At 32.6% G+C, this 22,711-nt stretch overlaps 1 long non-coding RNA gene across 2 annotated transcripts; it reads left to right on the forward strand.

Annotated features, from left to right (window-relative positions):
• Positions 1–11,143: 11,143 nt before the first annotated feature.
• Positions 11,144–16,720, forward strand: LOC105780276 (uncharacterized). Of its 2 annotated transcripts, XR_001129240.2 has the most exons (4): positions 11,144–11,405; positions 13,246–13,785; positions 14,249–14,329; positions 15,880–16,720. It is a non-coding gene; the product is annotated as an uncharacterized LOC105780276 (long non-coding RNA). The 2 variants fall into 2 exon arrangements; XR_008195322.1 differs by lacking the exon at positions 15,880–16,720 and having other exon boundaries at positions 14,249–14,786.
• The last annotated feature ends 5,991 nt before the right edge of the window (positions 16,721–22,711 follow it).

The following is a 22,711-nucleotide window of genomic DNA, read 5'->3' on the forward strand; positions in this document are numbered from 1 at the left end:
GGCCGCCATGTGGCACTGAATCCCGCGGGCACAGACATTGATTTTTGTATTTAAATTTATTTGTAAAAATATTTTGAATATTTTGATATTTTTTGATATAATAAAATAGAAATTTTTTTGAGTTATTACTTAAAAACCCTAAACCCTTAACTTATTAAAAAATTATAAATTTATAATTTATAATTAAATGCATAATTTAATTGACAAACCTTAAACCCTTAACCTAAAAACCCTAACCCTAACCCTTAACTTAAAACTACTAACCCCTTAACCTAAAAACCCTAACTCTTAACTTTAAAACACTAAACCCTAAACTTAAAAACCCTAACTTTTAACTTTAAAACCCTAAACCTTAAACCTAAAAAATCATAAACCCTTAAATTAAAAACCCTAACCCATAACTTTAAAACCCTAAACTTTTAACCTAAAATCCTTAAACCCTTAGATTAAAAACCATAACCTTTCTATTAAAAACCCCAAACCCTTAACTTAAAAACCCTAACCCTTAACATAAAACCCTAAACCTTAACTTTAAACCCTAAACCTTAAACTCTTAACATAAAAAATCCTAAAACCTTAATCTAAAAACCCTAACCCTTAACCTGAAAACCCTAAACCATAACTTTAAAACACTAAGCCCTTAACTTAAAAAACCTTAAACCCTTAAATTAAAAACCCTAACCCTTAACCTAAAAACTCTAACTTTAACCTAAAAACCCTAAACGTTAACTTTAAAACCCTAAACCCTTAACTTAAAAACCCTAAACCCTTAAATTAAAAACCCTAACCCTTAAATTAAAAACCCTAAACCCTTAACCTAAAAATCCTAACCCTTAACCTGAAAACCCTAAACCTTAACTTAAAACCCTAAACCCTTAACTTTAAAACCCTAACCCTTAAATTAAAAACCCAAAACCCTTAACCCTTAACCTAAAAACACTAACCCTTAACCTAAAACCTTAACCCCTAAAAACCTTAACCCTTAACTTTAAAACCCTAGACCTTTAATTTAAAAACCCTAAACCCTTAACCTAAAAACACTAACCCTTAACTTAAAAACTCTAAACCCTAAAAACACTAACCTTTAACATAAAAACCTTAAACCCTTAACTTAAAAACCCTAACCTTTAAATTTAAAACACTAAACCCTTAACCTAAAAACCCAAACCCTTAACCTTAAAGCCCTAACCCTTAACCTAAAAACCCTAAACCTTAACTTAAAAACCCTAAACCCTTAACTTAAAAACCCTAACCCTTAAATTAAAAATGATAAACCCTTAACCTAAAACCCCTAACCCTTAAATTAAAAACATTAAACTTTAAACCCTAAACCCTAAACCCTAAACTTTAAAACCTTAAACCTTAAACCCTAAAACTTTAAAACTCTAAAACCTTAAAACCTTAAAACCTAAACCTTAAAACCTTAAAACCTCAAACTTTAAAAACCCTAACCATTAACCTAAAAACCCTAAACCTTAACTTTAAAACCCTAGACCCTTAACTTTAAAACCCTAAACCCTTAACTTAAAAACCCTAACCCTTAAATTAAAAACTTTAAACCATTAACCTTAAAACCCTAACCCTTAACCTAAAAACCAAAAACCCTAAAAACTTTAGACTCTTAACTTTAAAACCCTAAACCCTTAACTTAAAACCCTAACCCTTAACTTAAATATAATTTGATAATTTTACTAACATTAATACAATTATCAGTTAATAATTTTATATTCACATAATTTTAGATTTGGAAAAATGTTTTGACTGGTACTAACAATTAATAATTTGATAATTTTACTAATAATTAATACAATTATCAGTTAATAATTGAAAAAATATAATCTTTTTAAAATTACATTCAACTATTGCGATTAGGGCATGATCGACTTGTATGGCCTGGTTTCCTACACCATCCGCACAACTTTTGTTGACTGGTTGCTTCTCGGATATCCATATTGTTACGTATTCTAGTCGAGCAAGGTCAACCCTTTGGTTTACGACGCAATTCTCTATCCGGTAACAGCTTAAAAAGAGTAAGAGATATGAGCGACCACTTACGTTTATCTGAGACCGCTAGGGAAATGTGTCTCTAGACGTTGTGCATGCTTTCTAATTTGTACACTTCGTCCACATAACTCATCGGATCTAGACAGAGATTCTGACAAGCTGCAATAACATGAGCGTATGGATAACGAAGTGCATCAAACATCCCACAGTCGCAAGTCCTATTTCGCAAGTGTACACGATATTGCCCGCCAATAACACCTTGGTGCTGTCTGTCAAACTCTGTCACGCGAAACCATAAGTTGTCTCGATTGTGACACACTATGTGCATGGTGTTTGCACGCGCCTTGGCCTTGTTAATTTCTTGAACTATCTTACTGCACCATACATGTCCTCCCTGCATTTGGCCTGCATAACTTGCTGCTCGCTTTGGAAATAGTGCCGCCAAACGAAAATATGTCTCTCGCACAACCGATGTTATCGGTAGATGGCGCGTTCTTTTAATAACAGAATTTATGTATTCAGCCAGGTTTGACGTCATATGGCCATATCGTAGGCCGCCGTCGTATGCTTGTGCCCACTGTTTGAAACGTATGTTACAAAGTTAGTCCGCCCCTTCTCCATTAATTGAACGTAAAGTTGCCAACATCTCGTGAAAACGATCTTTATTTATTTCATACCCTGCCAATATAAGTTCATAGCGAATATTACATACCACTTCTACCAATAAAACTAATTCAAATTAAGAAACAAAATAACACAGATATAAACTAAATACTCATGTTGGTCACTTGTCGTCGTTCGCTCTTAGTTGGATATTACCTGTAGTAGTTGGAAGCAACGTGTCTTAGGCAATATCGATGGCGTATGCGCTGCCATAAGCTTCCCTGTCGATCAAATGCAGCTAGTATACCGGTGCCCCGATTTGAAATAACATAGATATCAGGTTGGGGGCACACATGCCTCCTTAACCTAGAGAGAAAGAAATCTCAGTCATCAGACGACTCCCCCGGTGTTATTGCAAATGCAATTGGAAGAATTCTCCCACCGCCATCCTGTACCACTGCAAGCAATAGCCGATGATTATACCTACCAAACATAAAGGTACCGTCAATTTGTACCAATGGCTTGCAGTATGGAAATGCGTCTCGGCATTGCTTAAGGGTCCAAAACAGGCGTTTGAACACTTGGTATCCACGTAGCAATCGGCCATTGTAGTACGCATGTTCCGTTTCAAGGTCTGTGATGGCACCTGAGACGTATCTATCTAACACTTGACACCACTGCCATATTTCATTATATGAGGTGTCTCACCCACTATGCATATTCTCCAATGCCTTTTGCTTAGCTATCCAAGCCTTGCGGTAAGAGGGTGTGTACCCCATTTGGCTACGGATATTGGCAATTAACACTGGCACTAAAGTCCTGGGATATACTTTTATCGTGGGCAGTATCAAGCTAGCTAACATAGCTAAATCCATCTTCGGATGATCTTGTGAAACACCTATAAACGGAGTACATTAAATAATGCAACATTACATAATAAAAGTATTATTCAGATACCGTCAATACTGTACCTGCAGCACAAGTATGTGGACCTTTGTACTTTTTAATCTCCCACAACCCTGTCTTTTTCCTTAACGAAGCATAGATTTTCCTTGAACATGTGCCATCTTGCACCGCACACTTCACCTTAAACTTATCAAATTTGGATTTAACGACGTGGTAGTTAACGACGTTTTTGATGCTATGTTGTTTCAAAACACCAAAAAAACTATCCTTGTTGGTAAACTGATTACCAACTTCAAATTCACCCGAATCTAGCCCTGAACTTGTACGATCACGCAACCGGTGTGGTAGATCTGGAAACTCTAACGCATCATCTGTAGACAGATCAACATTATGCATGTGGGTTGGAGGTGAGTATGCTCTGAATCGTGGATTTTCTTCTTCATCTGAACTCCTTTCAGTATCTTCAGGTTCTGTTGGAATAGGCTCCAGTTCAAAAAATAAGCCAACTTCTGCACCATCGGGCCTGGGCTCTCGAGGTGGATCCATATCGGAGTCATCTTCTAACCCACAATCATCTGCAGCGTATGAGGTTCCCTCACCGATTGACGTCGTAAGGAGTACATCATCCCTTCTTCTGGGCATTTCATAACGTCCCCAATTGGATGTAGATTGCCAACCACTAGAACTTGGTGCCGTTCTCCAGTACGTATTTCCAGCATCAAACATCGAGCCACCGACGTACATGTCCCATCCACCGACAGAGTGTCTTGCGGGGGATGTGCATTCAACACCGCTACGAAACATGGGTTGTTCCATATTTTCTAACCCGCTAACCGAATGTCGGCTAGGGGTCGTGTATACATCTCGAACACCGGTCGCAAGTACATCATTTGGTGATGTAAATTGTACATATAACTCAATATAATATGATCCACTAGCAAGATGAGTTTGCACCATTGCCTCCAAGCTACGAGCACATTTTATGTCGAACGAGTCATATGTCATCGGATCAACAGAGGAACAGAATCGATACGTAATAGACAAAACTTTCATTGGCGTCGTTCTGAAAATTTTACGCCTAATTCTTTTACGAAGTTTTGTCAAATCTATGTTCTGGTTAAAAACCAGTCGCACCGTATTCTCGGACAAAAAAACAACACCATTCTCGGTATGGCAAACCTCACCATCGTAGTAAATAACAGCACTAATACGTTCACTCATATTTGAAACTCTAACCTTCTTAGCCTCTCTAAATTGTTTCTACTGTGACTTATGCAATCTTAGAACATTTTTTGCCTCATTTATAGTATCAGCCCAAACATGTTACTGTAGCAAAAGCGCGTCCACGTGGGCACGATTTCACAAATTCTTCTCATAAAGCATCGTGCTAGAAGCAATTTTATACTATTTTCTCAGAAACGTCAAGTCGATATTATTTTTCCAGGACCAACTGTAACAAAAGCGCATCCACGAGGGCGCGATTTCACAAATTCTTCTCAAATAACATGCTGCTTGCAGCGTTGTTTTATACTATTTGCTCAGAAACGTCAACTCAAAATTATTTTTTCAAGACCTACTGTAGCAAAACTGCGTCCACGTGGGCGCGACTTCACAAATTCTTCTTATAAAGCATCCTGCTTGAAGCGTTTTTTAAACTATTTGCTCAAAAACGTCAACTCGAAATTATTTCTTCCAGGACCAACTGTAGTAAAAGCGCGTCCATGAGAGCGCGATTTCACAAATTCTTCTCACAAAGCATCCTGCTTGAAGTGTTTTTTAAACTATTTGCTCAGAAACGTCAAGTCAAAATTATTTTTCCAGGACCTACTGTAGCAAAAGCTTGTACACGTGGGCGTGACTTCAAAAATCCTTCTCATAAATCATCCTGCTTTGATTTTATCTTAAAAACCCATAAACACGAAACGTAATCCAATTTTGAACAAATTTTAATTAATTTAATTACGAAACCCTTAACCCTAATCCCTTATTTGTTTACTTTTTTCTCTAAAAACCCTAAAAATCCTAACGTGGGAGACACGACGAAATCGTGTCCACGTTACCGCGATGTGAGGGTACGTGCGAGGAAATCGCGGCCACGCCAGTGTGCTTTGCTGACGTGGACACAAATCGCGCTTCAGAGGACGCGATTTGCTGCCATGTCAAGAAAGCGCTACCAAGTAGCCGGATTTCGCACGCACTCGACATCGCTACCGACGTGGACGGGATTTCGGGGAAAAGGGCCCATTCCGATAAATAATAAAATACCGAGCCCATTTCAATAAATTTTTTAAAAAAATTGGATTTTTTTGATATTTTGCCCGAAAAGTTGTACGGTCTAAGCAGCAGTGGACATTGATTGCACATTGTTTCAGATTTTGCAATCCATCGTGAATGGTGCTTTGAGTTTTCTTGGGGGCACTTGAATCTTCGAGTGCCTTCACTTTAGCATTTTTGGAAAAATGAAAAGAAAAGGAGGTTTTCTAGCTCATTAAATTCATACGTTGAAATGATGATACATGTGGGCCAAATCTCACACAAATCCCATGAGTAATCCCATGCTTAACTTCAACGACTTCCCAACCATTGTTCTTTTTTACTATTTTTCATGGAAATCTGCACTAAAAAAGTAAATAAAACCCATCTAAGATATCTTTATCCAGATTATACTATTCCACTTTTAGAAAGATTTAGATTTTCAACAGTAAAATATCATGATTTTGAATAAATCTTTAGAAAAACGTCAAAACAATTAGTTGTTTCATATATTTTCAAAGTATCACCCTCCTCGATTTTTAAATTTTGAAACATTTTAATTATATTAAATGAGACGTAAAATCTTATGTGATATAATAAAAGAAAAATGTAAAATATTGTCGATAACTTTTAAAATTAAAACTAAAAAAGTGAACGATAGTTTCATTTGAAAACCTCAAAACCAAAATTTTACCGTATTTATTTTTCTTTATTTTTTTCATTCTGATTATGTCACAAAACATATCATTTAATAATTAAATTAATGTTTTTAGTAACGAAAGAGCTTTATTGATATAATATCGATAGTTTGAAGATATAATTAAAATGTTTTAAAATTTAAAGTAAGAGTGGTAGAATATTTGGTGCAACTATCTCACCAATTAACTATTATATTTGTGAAATGGTAATTAATAATACTATCAAATTTTGCATTGATTCTTTCATCTATTCTTATGATCGTAACTGATTGTGATTTTATAATTGAAACATATATATTATATAAAAGAAATTACGTAAGAAAACTTTGAAATTCAAAATATTTAAAGCGTATTTTTAAATATAGTTTTATTGTGATTAATAATAATTTGATTGTTATAACATACTGATTTATATATTAAGTTTTATCCTTATTCTATTCTTTATATTTTCAATCACATATAATGAATAAATTAAATGATTGAATCTAACCAATAAATAATAAACGTTTTTAAAATATCTTTATGTTTATTTATGTCTGATTTTGAGTATAAAAATATTTATAATTAAAATTTTATAAATATATACTTTTTTATAAGAAAGGAGGTAAAAATTGTATATGGATTAAACTCAAGATTTATCGATTTTGGAGCTCGAGAGAGATTGTTCAAGTTTCTTTAAGTTGGGCGAATCAGCTCTTCTTAGCTTTGAGAGCATGTTTTAAGGGTAGTTTTAAACCTCCCGTTGAAATTTTTTTTTTGAAGACCCAATTTTTCTTAACACTGATGGGGCAGTGCAATTAGCTAGGATCTGGAAATGCAGCCACCGAAGGAGTTGTTTGTGATGCTAATGGAGATTGGGTCTTTGGATACAATTGTCACCTTGGAAAATGTTCTTTTTTTTTTTTTGATAAAAGACCTGAGGGTCAAACTTCAATTAATGGCATCATTCAAAACAAAATCATGGTTCTCCGAAGGATAATCCATGTTAAAATCCATTTTACAATTGTTTGTTTTAGACCAATTGCAAAGGGCATCAGCCACTTTGTTACAACAGTTTTAATGCTGAACTTTGGGGCATTTTGGAGGGTCTCAGGCTAATTCAATGAAGGGGTCACCATGAAGTCATCATATAATCTGATAGTTTGGAAGTTGTTAAAGCTATACTTGAAAATACCTCTACCAAGGCAAATTCAGCGTTAATTAGGCATATCCAAAGTATTTTATTTCAAAAAAAGCGGTGGTTATATTGCGGTACATTCCGAGAGATCAAAATCAAGTTAACGACTGTCTAGCAAAACAAGCCTTGATCAGAACAGATAATTTGCAAGTGTTCAATGCTCCTCATTCGATGACACGCACATTAATGAAATTGGATAAGAATAAGAATGTTTTTTTCTTTTTCAGAATACCATTATGTAATTAGTTTGGTATTTATTTTTTTTTTCAAAAAAAAAACTCAAGATTTATAATAACTTTATTTCAATAGAAGATTTTTTGCTATTACACTATAGGCTTACTTGCCATATATATACATATTACATAGATTAACACATGGCGCTTGCTCTTTTTCTATTTTAAATTTTTCTATAATTTTTTAGTATCCACTAAATTTACTTTTTAGTAATAAAATCAAATTATAGATATACTTTTAAAAGTTATAAAATAATCTTAAAATTTTTTAACATATCTTTATCATCAAACAGATTATTTTTAGGTCTTATATTCCTACTATTCAAGTTGGTGAAAGCTCTTGAATTTTATTTGTTTACACTTTAGTATATTGTTTATTGTCAAGTTATATTATTATTGTTATTTTGTCTCACGAAGAAGAATGCAAATATGTATTGGTTATGTTTTTAGTTTTATTTACTTATTCTTTTATGTTTAATTTTTAATTGTTACTTGAATATGTAAGTAAATATAATATCGTATGTAGTATTAATATATTAGTAACAATAATAATGCAATACAATGTAATAGTAGTAACACAACAGAATACCTGTAACCGGACAGAGTTGAAAATTAGAAGAAGAATTTTGTTGAGGTCTATATGAATAGTTTCCTTAAGACAGATTCGACCTCTCTTCGGTGCTCCGAGTAACATTGGACGTCTGTCTCTCAAGATACAACAACAAACAATTATAGTAGTAGCACAACAACAATGATCAATCAAACACAATCTTGCCTTTTTTTTATCACCAGGAGGAATGAATTTAGAAGGAATTTTTTATATTGATGGTTTTTTATGTTGTGTTTTAGAGGTCTCCTAACTTGGCTTTATATAGAGGAGAGGAAATGAATGAAGAGATTTAGACCGATTCATGAAGAGTTTTGTTGAAAAGTTAATAGATATAAGTGAACAGACACAATGAATGAAAAGATGCAATATTAAACCAAAAACAATAAATCTGTTCACCAAGAGATACATCTGTTCATCAAGAGACAGAACTATTGCTTAATTTGAACATCAATTTATCATTCATCACTCAACAATTTTGAGCATATTATATAGAATATAAATCCATAATTTATTATTCAAACCTTCAATTTTATCAATAAAATAATATGCCTCAAAGTTCCAAAATATCCATTATTTTCCAACAATCCCCCCATGAATGAAATTGATGGATCAACGAGATTCAAAGACTCAAAGAGGTGATAAATTCTACATTCGATATTTGCATAGGATAGGTAGGCACTAACCCTTGAATTTCCCTTGTGAAAATATATTTACTTTACTAGCTTACCATAGACGCAATGTCCTTGAACTGTTCTATTGTTTGTGTAAACGATGATATACCTAACACAAATACCTCCCTAGCAAGATTTTGGTTCTCGTGGGGTATGTTCATATGACCATGAACATCCTCTTGGTTCTACAAGAGCTTAGAGAACTATGCCCCAATAATCTTCTTGAAGTGGCCCTGCTTCACTCTCACATAGGTGACTTCTCACTACAGCAAAATAGGTTTTTAGCGGCACTTATGGCGTTTGAATAAAAAATGCCGCAATAAATCGGGCATTAGCGGCGCTTTTTAACAAACACCGCAATAGGTAAGCAATAGCAGTGCTATCTGAGAAACACCGCTATCGATCAAGCATTACCGGTGCTTCTCGAAAAATGCCGCAAAAAAAGTTGAGCAAAACAACTTCGTTTATTGGTGAGCTTTATTGGCATCAGCGGCGCTTTTTCACAAACGCCGCAATAGATCGAGCATTAGCGGCACTTTTTCACAAATGCCGCAATAGTTCGAGCATTAGCGGTGCTTTCTGAATAACACGACTATAGATCAAGCATTAGCGGTGCTTTTTGGAAAACGCCGCAAAAAAGTTGAGCAAAACAAAGTCTTTTTTTTACCTTTAGTTTCATTAGCGGCACATTTTAACAAACACCGCAATAAATCGAGAATTAGCGGCACTTTTTGAGAAACACCGCTATAGATCAAGCATTAGTGGTGCTTTTTGGAACACGACGTAAAAAAATTGAGCTAAACGACTTCGTTTTTTTAGCTTTAGTGGCATTAACAGCGCTTTTTAACAAATGTCGCAATAGATCGAGAATTAGCGGCGCATTTTGAGAAACGCCGCTATAGATCAAGCATTAGTGGCGCTTTTTGAAAAACTCCGCAAAAAAGTTGGGCAAAATGACGTCGTTTTTTGCTGAGTTTTATTGGCATTAGCGGCGCTTTTTAACAAATGCCGTAAAAAATCAATTTATTTTAGGGTTTAAGGTTTAGTATTTAAGGTTTAATGTCTATGGTTTAAGGTTTTAGGGTTTATAATATAATGTTTATTTTTTTGGATTAGAGTTTTGAGTTTAGGGTTTATGGCTTAGAGTTTGGGGTTTAGGTTTAGGGTTTAGTATTTAAGATTTTTTTTAATTACTTTTGTTCCTTGTAATATATATTTAGGGTTTAGGGTGTAGGTTTATAGTTTGGGGTTTAAGATTTAGGGTTTATGATTTAGTGTTAAGAGTTTAGTGTTTATGGTTTAGAGTGTAGGTTTATGGTTTAGTGTTTATGGTTTTGGGTTTTGGGTTTTGGGTTTATAATTTAGGGGTTAGGGTTTAGGATTATAGATTAGGGTTTAAAATAGTTAAGCTTTTTTACTTTAATTAATTAGAATTTAATCTTTGTACTTTGAAAAAACTAATTCTAAAATAATTATTAGAATTATTAAAATTTTAAGATACCAAAATTAAATTATAGATTCTAGAAAGGTTAAAAAGTAATTTTATGATTATATTCAATTTTAATTTATAATTTTAAAGAAAAAAAAACCTTCAAAAACAATTTTATCATTTTGAGATTGCATTCACCCCTTCGTCTCTTTATAGGCTTAAATTACAAAATAGTATCTAAATTATACTCTTTTTCTCAAGTTGGTAGCTAGGTTTTTTTTTTGACACAACTGTTATCTACACTAACTCTATTACCCTGATTGTACCTAAACTATGCTCTATTACGCAAATTATTCCAACCATTAAAGGCATTAGCGGCGTTTATGAGAAAAATGTCGCAAAAGGTAAGCAATAGTGGCGTTTTTTTAAAAAGCCGCAAAAAATCATTTTACTTTAAACAAAACGGTGTCGTTTTTAGTGGCGTTTTTAGTGGCATTAGCGGCGCTAGGTGAAAAACGCCGCAAAAGGTCGAGCATTAGAGGCACTAGGAGAAAAACGCCGCCAAAGGTCATTTTGTTTTAAACAAAGCAACTTCGTTTTGCTCTCCTCAATTTTATCCCAACCAATATACCCGAAATACCTTATTTTTCCCCCTAAAAAATTTCCCCAAATCAAAATCCCAACCCATCTGTTGCATTGCCCTCCTCTGTTGCATCTCCCTCATCTGCTACATCACCCTCCTCGACCCGACCATCTGCTGCATCACCATTGACTGTTCCTTCTGCTGCGTTGCCGTCGTACTCCTCTGCTGCAACCAATCGGTATGTTTTTTCCTATATTTGTTTGCAACCTTTATCAGTAAGTTTTATGTTTCCTTCTTTAGACATGGGTTTTTTTCTTTTGCTCTTAATTTGGGCAAACCATTGGATAGGTTTTTGTTCTTTTTGCCATTTTCTATTTCATTGCTGATTTCGTTAATGTTTAATTGCTTTGGGAAAATCATAAATTTATAAAAATGGATTTATAAACATATAAATTCCACATTTCACCATTTTATAAAAATGGATTTATTATTTTTGCTTCTGTTATTTAAATATGGCTATTCTCGTTCCATGCATTGATATGGGGTTTTGTTTATTCTTCATTTCCTAGTTTTTATTTGTACAGTTAATGGGTCTTTCTTCTTTGGTTGTTGTTGATCTGGGCAGACTGCAGACATGGGTTTTTGTTCTTTTGACGTTTTATGTTTCCTTCTCTTTTCGTGTTTTTCTCTTTTGCTCTTAATCTGGGCATATTAATAGATGCCTTTGAAATTGAGTTTGATCTTTGAAATGGAATTGGGTTTCAGTTCGACTGATCTGGGCTTTCCTTCTTTGTTTATGCTTTTTTTGTTTTTCTTTTTATTATTTTCTTACAACGAAAGTTGCTATTGAATACCTTAGTTTATAAAATCTTAACAATCAATTAAAAACAATAGAAAATCTGTTTTGAAACTATTTGCTAGATTTACAAAATTTTGATATAAAATTTAATATGTCAGGATTTGTAATGTGAATATAAAACTTGATTTCTTTATCAAACTTTTTTGGGTTCTTGTTTTATGAGAATAGATGATCATGAACTTTTGTAATAAATAGGATATTTATCTGGTACTAGTGACATTTTGGAATTCTGACTATAGGCAATTATTTATGCAACTAAGTAGAGCATTAGAATGTGTACATCCCTTTCATAATTTCTTTAAAATTTCAAAACTGGAGAGAGGTTTTCAATAATGGATTTTATAAATCAGCTTCCTTGTGGTCACAGTACCTACCTGTAATCTCTAAATTGATTAGAGTAGTCACCAAAGTTGTTGATCACATTAAAAGTTAGCCTTGAGATTGATCATGATTGTTTACTTTAGTATTTGAGTGGTGGCAGTGGTATAATTTGTTATGCGCATTCTAATTGCACTTGTGATCTGATTCTAATACATTGCTAGATTCTTATAGGTAGGTTGACTTTGATTAGTGTTTTCTTTTAATAAACTAGATAAGTAGGGGATTTAGTATTGCAAATGGCTTGGAATTGGATGTACTGTTTTCTTCTGCTATATTATACCTAATGTAGGTAACTTGGATAAATTATTAGTGAAACTTTTAAATTCTGGTGTACTTTTATATTGCTTCATTTGAACTGCCCTTATTATCTATACCTAATGAAAGTCAACATTTAACTTTGTATAGTCAACTGTGTTTCAATGGTATTTTGACTAGAAATTTAAGGGAACACGTTATGTCAAAGCATGATGTTTGTGAAGATGGTTGAACTTTTCCTGGTTTTTGGTTCGGTTTTTGGTTAGTCGGTAACCTAGGTGAGATATATAGCACTAGTTAAGGTATAGTACTAGTAGTGCCCAATGTTGCAGTTTTCTTGATGCTAACGGAAATGGATCGTAACCAATTAGCAGCTATCAATTTAGTGTTGAAATGAACTTCTTCCTTAGTTATGTGATTTGTATCATCTGAAATCTGAATGGTGGCCCTATGTCTTACTGTTTTGACTTTTTTACAAGAGCGTCTTACTGCTATTTGCAGCATCAATCCGCTGCTATTGATGTGAAATTGTTCACATTGCTATTGAGGTCTTTAGTGGTTACAGTTTGTGCTGCTATTACAGATTAGCATTTGGCTGGCAAAACAAGTGTGCTTCCAATTTGGCTGGAGGAATTCCTGCTCTGTGACAGCCCGATTTCGACCCTAATCGGACATAGTAGTTTCGGGACCACAAATCTGAGTCAAAAAAATATTTTAATATTACTTTGGGAGTTTACTATGTGTGAATTTGATTGTGTGAGATTTTCGTGTTTCAATTTTGTTATTTGAGTAACTGATTAAATAAAAAGGACTTAATCGCGTAAAAATAAAAATTTAGGGGTTAAAGTATCTATTTGTTGTTTTCTTTTTATTTGGAAGGTTTAAACATGCAATTAGACCACTAAATAGTTAGTGGATGGCTAAGGACAAAACTAACCTTATTATATATATAAGTTATATTTATTTAAATAAGGCTAAATTAGTAATTAACAAATATTATAATATAAGATAGTTAAAAGCATAAAAACATTAGATTATTATCATCTTTCTTAGCCGAAACCAAGAAGGAAGAAAGCCATTAAAGCTTAGTCAAGTTTCGGTCATATTCAAGCTTAAATTCAAGGTTCGTTTTTGTTCGGTTTTCGATAATTTTTACGTTTTTGAGATCGTTGCTTTGAATACTTTAAAACCCATGCCTTAATTTTATGAATTGTTGATGATTTTGAAATGCACCATTGATGAATGCTTGAGCTTTGTGATAGTTTATGATGAAATATGAAAGATATGTGAAAGATTAATATGTTTTGTCTTTGAATTTTTGATGAATTTGAGTAATTAGGGTTAAATTGTAAAAATAAATTTTTGAGGGGTTAAAATGTGAAATAAGTGGGCTTGTAAAGATACTAGGAATATTCGGCCCTAAAGGAGTGTAGTCAAATTTTGTGTATTTTGTGTTTTGAGCAAAAAGGACTAAATTGCAAAAAGTGTAAAATGTTAGGGACAAAATGATAATTTTCCCATTTATGTATTTTTGGATTTAATTGAATATTTTGATGAATAAAAAGGTTAAATTTGAATATGTTTAGATCGATAAACGAAGAAAACGGATTTGGATTGGGGAAAAACGAAAGTAGTTGAATAGTCGATCGTGTCCGTTGATATCCGAGGTAAGTTTATTAGCTATTTAATTTTATTAAATCAGTTTATATTACATGTATGAATATCAAATGTATTTATGTTTAGTTAAAATTAAAAGTATATAAATCGAATGAGAAGTATGAAAATTATGTATATATATGTGTTAGGTTCGAATGAGTATGAATATACAAATATATATACATCAATGTCTTTGTAAATAATTTAGGTATGGAACTATAGGCATGTGATGTATTCAACATAGGTATGTATATATGTCAATAAAGTTTTAATTTAGTTAATGTTAATTGTTTTATATGTTTACATGATGTTCGAATAGATATATATAAAGATATATATATATGTATCAAATATTTGTATAAGTTGGATTGAATAAGCATGTATATATATATGAATAAATAATTATATTGAGTATAGGTATGAAATTATATTTATATATATGTGTGTTAATTTTGAATATGTATGTGTATAATGTATAAAAGTACAAGTTCTTGTTTCAATATAAGCATAGAGTAATATATATTTGTTAGATTCAATATGTATATATGTACATGTATAAGATCTTGTATTGAAAAGGTATATGAAATTATATAGGTATATATGGAATTCAAATGTTAAAAGTACATAGTATATTATAAGTTAAATCTTATGATATTAGTAGTGGAATCTAAAGTATGAGGTATATATATATATATATATATATATATATATATATATGTGTTTCGTTGAATTATTGAATTATTTAAGTTAGATTTGATGATTGGGATTTATATATATCCATATGTTTTAAAGATATAAGTTATGAATATTGAATTGAATTTTATGTGGATTTTATATACAAATATGAGATACAACTTCGTGAATTGAGATTCTTTTGTTAAAGCTCAGCACCAATTGGATTTATTGCCGTGAAATTATTCAGACTATACGCCCAGCGTGCTAAGTCTTGGTGATCCTAATCAAAGTTATAAACCTAGCAGTGCTAAGTGCTTGGTGATCCGAATCAGTTATAAACCTAGCAGTGCTAAGTGCTTGGTGATCCGAATCAAAGCTATAAGCCTAGCGTGCTAAGTGCCTATGAATCTGTTAAATTAAGTGATTATATGCATTTGATATATATATATATATGATTTTGGTTATATGTAATGGATAAGTATATGAACATTTATTTATATGTATTTGATGAGCATATAAATGTTTGGATCTATGTGTTTAGTGAATAGGCACATATATTGGTTGTTATGAAAATTGTTGAATATACATGTATGCATTCGACACATGTGGATTAGAAGTATAAATGTGCATTTGGTTCATGTAGTTGATAAGTAAAAATATAAAGTTTTTGACTTATGTATTTGAAAAATCATAGATATGGATTCGATGAAATGCAAATGATAAGTATATTAGAAATTAGTATATGCAATTAATGATTATGTCTCAGAACTTGATTATAAGCATATAATGTTTATACATATGTTCGTTTATATGTATTTTAGATATGCTATAAACTTACTAAGCTATAAAAGCTTACTTTGATCGCTTTTGTCCATTTGTTTTATAGTTAAAACCAAGCTACTGAGACTCGGGATCGTTAGCGAAGATCATCACTCTATCTACTATCTCGGTATTAAAACGTTTAAATTTTAGCTTATGGCATGTATAGGCTAAATAAAATTTTGGGAGTCGTACTTTAATGTATCGTATATATATAATTAATGACCATATGAAACTAGCTTATTTTTCTTACGGTTTAACCGAATCGAAATGTTATGTTTTGTTATAAAAGGTTAAAGTAAAATTTATAATTATACTTACTTCATATTTGACTAATTTAATATAAATGTAAAATTCTTGAATTCTACTGAATGTTTGTGTTAAGTTACGTTTTATCTGGTAACGCTTCGTAACCCTAATTTATCGACGTATACGGGTTAGGAGTGTTACATGCTCAATTGGCAAATTTGGTAGCTTTCATACACTAAATCATTACACAGAAAGCCTAGATAACCAGAAGGTTAATTAATTTTTTATTTTTTTCGTTTTTTAAATTTACATTTGAATTTGGGATCTTTGTAGTTGGGACTATTTTAACTTATATATATCATATCATAACTTCCATAATTCACATAACATACATAACTTAATAACTTATATATATCATATCATAACTTACATAACTCACATAACTTACATAATACATAAATATATATCATATCATAACTTACATAACTTAATTACACTTATAAATAAACAACTTACTCGTGTAATTTATTATCAACTTTAGACTTCAAGAACTACGAAATAGACTGGTCTTGGATGAATTTTTTAAGGGTAAGCAATGACTATCGAAATGGAGTACAAACTTTTCTAAATTTTACATTTCAAAATGCAAGCCAATAGAATATGATTCTTTGCCCGTGTAAGAAGTGTGGCAACATCAATTGGCATTTTCGTGAAGTTGTCTACGAATATCTAATTGTTGATGGGTTTATTCGGGGGTATAAAAAATGGATTTTCCATGGAGAGTGCACACCTAGTAGAACTTCTTCAACGATTAATCCGACTTATCCTCATAGTGCTTACCATCAGTCTGTTAAAGAAGATGACATTGAAGGTATGTTGCGGGATGCATTTAATATGCGCAGTCATGGTTTGCAATCATTTCCACCTGACTTTATTACATCCGATGATTGTAATTTTAGTGGAAATGCTTTTATCAAAACGGGAAGAAGTGTACCTGATGAAAAGCCGAATGGAGAAGTGGTAAAGTTCTACATGTTACTTAATGAAATGAATGAAGAACTTTATGAGGAATCAAAATTTCAAAATTGTCTTTTTGTATTTGTCCTTTTCAGTTAAAATGTTTGAGAGGGTGGACCGAAAACTCTTTGACAATACTGTTAGAGTTTTTGAGAGATATTTTTGCGTTTGCAAAAATCCCTCATTCATGCAAAGATATGAAGAAACTGATAAAAGATTTAGGCCTTGGGTATGACAAAATTCATAGTTGCCAAAATGATTGCATGTTGTATTGAGGTGATCGAAAAAAAAAACAGTCTTGTCATGTATGCGGTAAATCTTGTTAGATGAATAGAAATACAGAAGATGTGAATGAGTATGAATATGATGCACAGTCAAGAAAGAAGCCAATTAAGATTTTATGATATTTTTCGCTAATACCAAGGCTTCAAAGGCTTTTCATGTCGTCAAAGATAGCCGAGTCTATGACGTGGCATCATGATCAACGAATCGATGATGGATTATTAAGGCATCCTGTGAATTCTTTAGCTTGGAAATTATTTGACAGTAAATTTCCAAGCTTTGCAAGTGATCCTCAGAGTGTGAGGCTTGGGTTAGCATCTGATGGATTTAATCCTTATAAAATCATGAGCACTTTGTACAGTACTTGGCCTGTAGTGCTTGTTCCTTATAATTTGCCTCCATGGATTTGCATGAAGCAATATTCTTTTATCTTATCTATGATTATCCCTGGAGAGAAAGGTCTAGGAAATGATATTAACATTTATTTGCAGCCACTTATTGAAGAGTTAAAACAGTTATGGGTGGGTGTTGAGACATATGATGTATTGAGAAAGGAGAACTTTAATTTACGTGCAACTTTGTTGTAGACTATTAATGACTTCCCGGCTTATGCCAATTTATCTGGTTGGAGTACCAAGGGACGTTATGCTTATCTTTTTTGTGCTGCGCAAACATGTTCGAAGTGGTTATATAATGGGAAGAAGTTCTCTTATATGGGGTATCGTTGGTGGTTAGATGGAAATCATAGATTTAGATTTTAGAGTACTCTATTTGACAGTACTGAAAAGTTCAGAGAAGCTTCTAAGTAGATCATTAGATCTGAAATCTTCTTCATGTTGAAAGATATCAATTTCAATTATGGGAAAATGAATCAACCGCCCAACACGTAAACAAAGAGAAGATTGACGGATGAATCTGATGATGAATCTGATGAAGGGGATGATCCTAATGAAGCGGCTTGTGGAAAAAAAGAAGTATTTTTTTGAGTTGCCTTATTGGGAGTATTACATTTTACGACACAATCTTGATGTCATGCATATTGAGAAGAATGTATGCAAGAGCATCATTGGGACAATTTTGAATGTCGATGAAAAATCGAAAGACAATCTTTAGAGTCAACTTGATTTAATTCACATAGGAATTCGACGTGATCTTCATCCCCAAGTACTTTCGAATGGGAAATATCGGTTGTCGCCTTCTATTTTTTCAATGTTGAAGAAAGAGAAAGAAGTGTTCTGCATGATGTTGAAGGATATAAAGGTCTCAGATGCGTATGCATCAAATATACCTCGATGTGTGAGTCTTAAAGGTCGAAGACTATATTTCTTAAAATCACATGATTATCACATCTTGATGCAAGATTTACTGCCAGTTGCTTTACGGTGTTGTATGTCAAAAAAGGTGACGTCTTGTATAATTGAACTATCCAATATAATGAAAGCCGTTTGTGGCAAATTTTTGAATACTGAAGAACTTGAGAAAGTACAATATTGAGCCACTTTGACTTTATGCAATTTGGAGAAGATCTTTCCACCTTCCTTCTTTACTATTATGGTGCACTTGCTAATCCATCTCCCTCATGAAATAATACTTGGTGGACCTGTTTTCTATCGATGGATTTGTCCTATAGAATGTTGCTAATTTATTTGTAAATTATTCATTTATTCACTTCTATGCCTTTAGTTACAACTTTTGATAATGTTGTATATCGTGTTTAGGTTCCTATGCAAATTGAAGTCTTATTGTCGTAATTAACGTTATCCAGAAGGATCAATTGCTGAAGGTTACTTGGCAGAAGAGTGTATGACTTTCTGTTTTAGATATTTAGAAGATGTTGAAACAAGATAGAATAAACCAAGTAGAAATGTTGGGCTCACTGATCATAACTTGGCCGAAACTTATTTATTTCAAAGTTATGGAGAACCAATCAGTAAAGTTGAAATTGCAGAATTAAATGATAGATCGTGGGTACAAGCACATCAATATGTTCTTTTTCACCACGATTCAAAGGAACCATAATGCAAATAAGTTCTAGAATTTGATAAATATTCATCTTTTTAATTTGTTTATCTTCTATCTAACAAATTAAACCTCTTTTTAACATAGTGAGTACAAACAAATCTTGAGATCTCATTCACGCTCTTGAAGATTACAACATTGAGAGATTAAAAAGTTATTCACAGAATCTTTTCATGAATGGTTAAGCCAAACGGTATGCAATTGAAGCTTTCATTGACAAATAATAATGTTTTCTCATAACATTTATAATTACTCAATTTACTTTCGATTCAATAGGTTTGGAGTGGGAAAGACGTCAATGACAAAGTTAAATGGCTTTCTCAAGGTCCAAATAGAGTAGTAAAAAGATATAGTGCCTTCCTCATTAATGGATTCAGATTTCATTCAAAATATCGCGAGAGATTGAGGAGAACTCAAAATTGTGGAATAGTTGTTAATTATTCAATTACAAGTTATGATAATGCTAGGGATAGTAATCCTGTTAAGGGAAATGTGGAGTATTACGGACTTCTTACTAACATTATTGAGTTGGATTACTATGGCAAATGGAAAGTTGTCTTATTTCGATGTGATTGAGCTGATGTTATTACTGCTCGCGGAATTAAAAAAGATCAATTTGGTTTTATAATGGTGAACTTCTCTCGATTGATTCACACTGGACAACAACTGATAGATGAGCCGTATGTATTTTCTTCTCAAGTGAAATAAGTTTTTTACTCGAAAGATCCAACTAATGAGGGTTAGTACGTTGTACTTCGTAACACCCTTAGAAACTTGTTTGACATGGGCAATGAAAGTAGAGATGACATTGACGAAAGATTAGAAACTTTACTTTTTCCAGAACAAAACTTAAATGAAAATAACCCTAATACTAGTACACAATTTCAATGGGTTCACCAGGATGTTGATGAAGATATTTACGAATTATGATGTAGTAAGATTTTACGATTTCTTAATTATATGTAATATCATAATTTAAATCTTGGTCTTGTTAAATATTTCAACTATTTTATATGTAATATTATTGTTGTAATTAGTTACTAAATTTTCAACTATTTTATGTGTATTGCAGATAAAATGCCTAGAAGAAGATTGCGAGATCTAAGTATTGTTCAAAATACTCCAAATTCGGAAGAGACAAATAGTGAACAACAGACTACTATTGGATCTTCGAATGTTCTAAATACACCTGACGAACCTGCAAAAATTCAAAGTCATGTTAAATTTAATTTACATGTGTGTTGACTTTTATTATTGATTTCATTTTCAAATTATTATATTATAATATATCATTTTTCAGCTGAAAGTGGTGGGACGCGCAGAGGCCGAGGACATACGCTACTTAAAGATTTATACAAGTTAAATCCTGTCGAGCATGTCAAAGTATCTAGAAACAATCTTGGTCAGCCTGTTGGATCAGAAGCCCGACTTTTAGCAGGATATTTGGGCATTATAGCACGAAATGCCAATATGTTGTCTATCAACTACGAGTCATGGCATCAAATGCCTGATAGTAACAAAAATGAAGCTCTCGATAATATTAAGGTAACAAAATGTGAATGTAATTTATAAAAATTTGGTTTAAGTTTCATTTATATTTACTTTTTAAACTTATGTTTTTGTAGGGGAGATTTGCTTTGGAGGTCTCGGATAATTATGTCAAGAAGGCATTGGAAAAAAGATTGAGAGACCATAAAAATACTTTAAAAAAGAATATTTTAAGACAAAAATAAGTCTTGAAAAGAAATTGCGAAATGTCCCGCCGGGAATCCTAAAGCACCAATGGGAAGATGCGGTTAGATTTTGAAATACAAAGAAATGAGAGCTATTACGTACTTCCAACCTCTTATAATTATTTCGGTTTATAGTATTTACTATATACGTAATAATAATTTCATAATGTAGGATCGTGAACGAGTTGGAACAAGCAACAGGTAAAAACAAAAATTCACTCACACAGTTGGGTCGAAAAGTTTTGCTTGTGTAGCTGAGGCCGAGGTATTTTGAATTTATTAATTGTGTCAAATATTTATTACTTTCTATTAAATAATATTTTTACTACTATATTGTAGGAACTGTCGTCTGGTCAAAAAGTTGGACGCCTTCAGCTTTTTGACATTACACATAGGAAGAAAGATGGATCTCCTATGACTTCTGAAGCTGCAGAAATTATGGTATGTTTACTTAATAAAATTTGAATTATTTTAAGTATTTGTAGTGTTTAATTATAATTGTTTAATTCGTCGTTTGTAATGCAAATAATGTTAAGTTATGTTGCTTTTGTTTTTATTATATATTTTGTTTCTAACTCTTTGATTGATTTATTAGGAGAAACTAAAGGATAAAAATGCGGAGTATGAAGCGATTGCTTTGAGTGATAGTTCTGTTAATGTTGACGACATTGATAACCATATTATTATTGATGTTTTGGGTCCTGAAAGGTATGGTCAGGTTCGATTTCAATGATCTTTTGTTAACCCAACCCAATATTTTGGATCCAGCTCACAGCAATACATGGCTTCGGGGAGTCAAGCTCAAGTTCAGCGTTAAGGGACCAGATGGCTCAGATGCAATCGAGCTTTGATCAACTTAAAGCGAGTCAAGAATGAGGAAGCAGAGCAGAAGCGTAAAGTATGACGACTCTAACTACTGACTTGAATATGATGAAGATGTTTCAAAGAATGCAAAATCTGCCATCTTAGACATTTGTTTTCTTATTATAAGAATATTTTTAACATTATTGTAAGAATATTTTGAATTTTACTTCAGTTATCACTTTATATCATATATCTTTCGTTGAAGTTGAAGTATCATTTAGATTTGCTGTTTTTGGTTGGATTTCATACTACAAAAAGGGTTGTATATGGATGGAAATTGAATGTTATAAATCTGCCAAAGTTAGTGGCATTTTTCTTAAAACGCCTCTAAAGAAAGGTACTTTTTGCGGCGTTTGTGAAAAAAGTGCCACTAAAGAAAAAAAACGCCGTTAAAAGCCTATTTTGCTGCAGTGTATGTTGTTCGTTTCATCGAAACACACAATGGTCATTAAAGCATTGCTTAACCTTTTCCACATTTTAATCATTATTTTCATCATAGGAATGTATTTAGGATAAGAACCCCTACAGTGACCTCACAAGGTCTATGCAAGTAGGTTGTCCCATTGAACCAAGATCTTGGGATCTTTAATCAACTAGATCGGGTTTTCCTTCACATAGCGCATTAAATATTCATGGGCTTTAGTCACATTCCTTTTAATGTTTTATCAATTTGATCTTGGTTTAACCCTTTGGTTAGCGGATCCGCGATGTTATCTTTTGATCTTACAAAATCAA

This window comes from Gossypium raimondii, chromosome 4 (genome assembly GCF_025698545.1).
Source record: "Gossypium raimondii isolate GPD5lz chromosome 4, ASM2569854v1, whole genome shotgun sequence".
Taxonomy (NCBI): Eukaryota; Viridiplantae; Streptophyta; class Magnoliopsida; order Malvales; family Malvaceae; genus Gossypium; species Gossypium raimondii.